Below are 5,330 nucleotides of genomic sequence, written 5' to 3' on the forward strand. Positions count from 1 at the left end.
GAAAAATAATTAATTTTATAGAAAAAAAAGTTTTGGCTCTATAGCAGGGTTGAAAAACAACCACTGTCTAGAAGCAAGAGATCCCAGTTCTGACAATTGGTGGTGGAGAGGAAAGGGGCAAACTCAAGATGGAACAAACTTGAAGAAAATTCATCTAGTGATTGCCCCTACTTTGAAAACGACTTACAGAAACACACATACAAATGAGGTAAGATATCCATCTCACCTTGCCTCATGGTATAGCTTATTTCTTATGGGGCTCTCCAGATGCAGTGCTACCATGAAACAAGATGAGATGACTGCCACAGGCAGTGCATTTGGGGCCCAATCATGAGTGGCCCAGAGGAATATAGACAGAGCTGATCCATGGGGCAGAAATCCACTGGAGAATCTCTCACACAAGTCTCACTAATATCAAATTGAATGGTGCAAGTATTGTTCTTGTGCAGTTTCCATTATTTTCACTCAAGCTTGTGTAGCTGAACTTCCTGATGGTTCATGCCTCAGGTTAACTAGCAACAGTGGCGCCTCCAGCAACCAAAATCGTTTGGCTCAGCCCTATGATTCACAACACATGCTAATTCTAATTCTTAACATGCTGACTGATGGACTGGATGGATGCTATTATATTTGGGGTTTTGAAGACAAACAGGGTATATATTATTGAGTCTGGAAAATCAGTGTGTAAAATATTATTGCCTTCAAAACGTACCAGCAAGATTTGTGTTTCAATGGGCCTGAACAGACAGGCCAAAATAAAGCTGCTTCGGTCATTTTGGAGGTATGCTGTTTAATGATGCATGAGTACTAGAGCCGGGTGCCACGCCAAAGCCACACTCCAGTCCTAAGGACTAGAGCACAGCTTTGGCACAGCTTCTGGCCTCTTAAGATGTCTGTGTTCATTTAAACAGACATAGCTCCAAAGTGACTCAAAGCAGATTTATTTTGGCCTGTCTGTTCAGGCCCCAATTTCTGTAAAGTGCCCTTTAAAAGAACAGTGAGGAATCTTTGCTCTTCTACATGTTTTGGACTATGATTCCCACATCCTTTATTCGTTGTCCATACTGGGTGGAAATGCGGGAATTTTAGGCCAAAACGGTTGGGAAGCCGTAGGTTCTTTATCCCTTCTTCCAAAACAGCCCTAAAAACCAAAAAGCTCAAAAGCTGGAATCCAAAACTGAGCTTTGTTTTTTCTCTCCAAGGAATACACTTACCTCATCCCTTGTGGAGTGATGTAAAAAGAAAATAAATCTATTGGTAACAAAGAAAGAACACACAAATGATGGTGCTGGCAGCCACAGAGTTCAGAGCACCAAATATACAAAAGAAATGAAGCTGTGACAGGAGGTTCCTTGGCATCAGTGAAAGCTCTCTGAACTTGACCGAAAAAAGAAGCGCGTAGTAGGTGGACAGCTCTGCCCTGAGCAGGTGGAAAAAGAGTTTCTTGGGGAGAGCGAGGTACGGACACAACATGGGAGAGCTTGAACAAGAAGTCATATTGGCTGTCTGGCTGCGGTGACGGTTTCTGTGTCCTGTGTCTGCCCGTGAGAATGGTACCGGTATGAGGGACTTGCAGGGCCGCGGAGGGCAGAACCCCTCTGTTCCTGGGGTTCCAAGGGCTCTGTGCAATTGGAGATGACAGAAGGTGGGGAGCTGGTGAAGGCAGAAAAGTCTATACTTGAGGAGGCCAGGAGGCCACAGGTTGGCATGGAAGCAGAGGTCTGAGAAAAAGGCAGTCGCTGACAGGAGGTGTGGAGGAGGTTTTGACTGCAATGTGGGGACAGGTTGAGGCAGGGAGGTAGGAAGACTGAGCAGCCAGCTGACTCTGAAGGAGGCTCATCAGATGGTGCAGCTCCCGGCTGAGTTGGGAAACCTCCCGGTTCAATTGCTGATCTGGAGGAGTAAGAAAATCAGAGAATCAGAAAGGAAGTATTCCTAGAATTTATACAGTGGTAGAATTCAAAATATAGCCGTGTTAGTCTGTAGAATCAGTATGCAAGATAGTTTTTTGTGGGTTTTTGGGCTATGTTGGGCCATGTTCTAGAAGAGTTTATTCCTGACGTTTCGCCAGCATCTGTGGCTGCGCATCCAGATCCAGCCACAGTGCTGGCGAACGTCAGGAATTCTTCTAGAACATGGCCACATAGCCCGAAAAACCCACAAAAAACTATGGATGCTGGCCATGAAAGCCTTTGAGATCTTGTAACACCTTTGAGACTAACTGAAAGAAGTTGGTGGCGGCGGTACGATCTTCTGTAGACTAAAGTCTGCTTTCTCAGATGCATCTGAGGAAGCAGAGTTTAGTCTACGAAAGCTCATGCTGCCAACTTCTTTCTCAAAGCTGATACAACATCTCTCTACATACTAGAATTTATACAGCATTTTAAGAGTGTTACACATAAGTCAACACCACACTCCTGTATGGTAGGAATAGTGCTTTGAAATGTTGATCCTTTTTAGACTACATCCCCCAGAATTCCTTCAGTCATGTTATCACACACACACACACACACACACACACACACACACACACACACACCCTTTCAGGGTTCTGTTTTGGTTGGAATTAGTATTTTGATGAGGGTTAAGGCCTTGGTCAGAATCACCTGCTGAGTCATAGGAGTATTGAGATTAAGGAAAGAGATGCTTCTTGTTTCACCCTGTGGTCTCTGAAATACTGCTTATAGTAGCCCTGCAATCCATTATGAACACATTCATCCTGACAGCCACCAATTTGAAAAGAAAGCAGTACAGTCAACTCCAGTGTCAGGTATGGAGTAACTCTGTGGCCATATCAAGTCTCTTATCTCTCATAATTACCCATAATCCATTTTCTGAAATGGCAATATCAGCAACAGACTTTACAGATTTAGAATCATAGAATCATAGAAAGCTTCTTGTGAAAGCTCCTTCATATTATAATGGCAGGAAGGAATTACACCCTGCACTCAGTCCCACGATTCGTTCCCGCAAACAGCTGAAAATGTTACTTTCTGGATTACAATTCTCAGGATCCCTCCAACATTGCTGGTAGTATCTTTACCAAATTGCTATTGCATTTCTGTTTTGGCAATTAACATTTGGGTTTGGCTACTGGACTAAAGAATGTGTTTGATGGCCCAATGGGCCATTTGGAAAATAGGCTGGCAGATGAAGTAAAAAAGGAGTGCAGAATGGCCATGCTGCAGGGTATGGTGGTGGTGGTGGTTCTGGTTGTAGTCCAAAAATTAATTTTCCAAGATCATATAGTATTGGTACTGTGGGATCCAAAATTTTAAAAAAATTAAAAATTGAATTTTAAAAAATATGGGTCTAGACTTCTGTTTTTTGCTATGTTCATTTCAGCTTCAGAGTCACTAAAGGAAGAGGATGAGCCACTAGAGGCACTGGGTGGGCAGGGAAACTATGGTGGAGGAAAGTGCTGCCTAACTTGGGTTCTTACTAAGAATGAGGAACACAGGGGTGGTAGTTGGTAGAAGGAGAAGGTTGGCTTTGTTGCTATGAAATTGTCACCAACCCATGCTAAATTTAAACCTTGACACCCTGAGTCAGAAACGCCAACACCGGGGATGCATGCAAAAATCTTCTCCCTCATTCCTCCCCCTTCCACAGGCATGAAAACACACACACAGGGAGACACAGAAAAAGGAAACTAGGGGCTGGAAGCAAGTGGTCATATTTGACTATGAATATGATTTTGATTCTTGAGGCCATCCATCTTGCCTATATGTTTAGGAGTGGGAGTGGAGAAGGAAGAGTCTCAAATAGATGAAAGTAAGAGACAAAGCCCCAGAAATGCTGGATTTTCATGTCTTGTGATTATATAGCCCTTTCCCCTACTGTCTGATCTGCGAAGATTTTTCTGTTGTTACTCATTGCGGTAAGGAAAATGGACTGCTTAGGGGCACTTTTTCCTGCTCCTATGCACACGGCAAATTTATAGCAGTTTGATACCACTTTCACTTTCATAGCTATTTTTTATGAAGTCCTGGTATTGTAAGGTGCCTTCTTCTGAACTATGTAGGGGGAAAAACAGGCACTTCACAAAACGTTCAAAGGATGGTTGTATTATTAGTTGTTTTTTTTAAAAAATGAAAGAAAAGAAAACAAAGCCTGGTATGTATTTATGTCCCTTCCTTTTATGATTTTATGTAAGCCCTGAAGAAGGTCTTAAGAGTTTACAGACCAAAATATGTCACGGCTTTTTTTAAAAGCTAATAAAACAACTAAAACAACCTCCAGTTGCTTCTTTGAAATATTACTGGCTGTACCTCAAACTACAACATCATACTTTTCTGACAAAGAATTCTGAGTCCTCCTCACCAAACTACAAATCCAAGGTTCTATAGGGTGAAGCCATGGAAATTTAAGTGGTATCACTGTGGTATAATTATGTAGTGCGGATACATGCAAGGAACATATATTGCATTTTAACTTAACTTTGCACAATAAGATACTTAAACATGACGCTACATTTGCCAGGTCTCGTTTTTCTGGTATAGATAAACCAGATGCAAGAAGGACTCAGCTGTAGTGAGACCTTCCACAAATTAAGACCTTCTGCATCCTACCTCTTGATTGAGCCTCCTGATGTTCTCCTTTACCTCATCAGCTTCTGAATTTAACACAGGGATGGCTTCTTCGATCCCTGTGAGAAAAATCCAAGGGAAGGAGAAGGGAAAGATGAGAAGTTGAAAAAAAGAGAGCCATAGATTGTTTCCTAACTAATCCCCTGACAGTGGGTTCATGTGAGAAAGGGACTACTGGGCTATATTTGGTGACACAGATAGAGCTAAGAATTGCTAAAACCCATTTTTCACTTCACCGGTTATACCAGGTCAAATGCAGATGAGGGTCGAAACACTGGATATGCCTCCATAGAAATAAAACACAAAAACCTATGTACGTGGAGATGAAAATGTCAGAGAGAACCTAACCTTAAATTCTATACTGTATACCCGTTTCCCATAAGTAGGGCATACAAATCATAACAAGGGATGGAGAAGCCTTCAGTCTGGGGAGCCACCCATAGATATAGGCCCAATTCTGCACCAAGAAAACAATGAAATTCTGCACTTCAAGTATACATTATTTAAAGATTTGTTTACCTTTGTACGTTGTATGTTTTATAGCTTTTAGCTAGTTGCTTTTAATTGTTTTTTCAATTTTTCAATTAAAAATTATTGTAAAGTTTTAAAATGGTTTTATTTGTGAGCTGCCTTGGGTCCTTTCTGGGAGAAAGGTGGTATAGAAAATAAATAAATAAATAAATAAATATCAAGATCCATCTGCACACATTTTTTCATTCAAATTCCTCCTTAACAATCAAA

Source organism: Sceloporus undulatus, chromosome 6 (assembly GCF_019175285.1).
Source record: "Sceloporus undulatus isolate JIND9_A2432 ecotype Alabama chromosome 6, SceUnd_v1.1, whole genome shotgun sequence".
NCBI lineage: Eukaryota > Metazoa > Chordata > Lepidosauria > Squamata > Phrynosomatidae > Sceloporus > Sceloporus undulatus.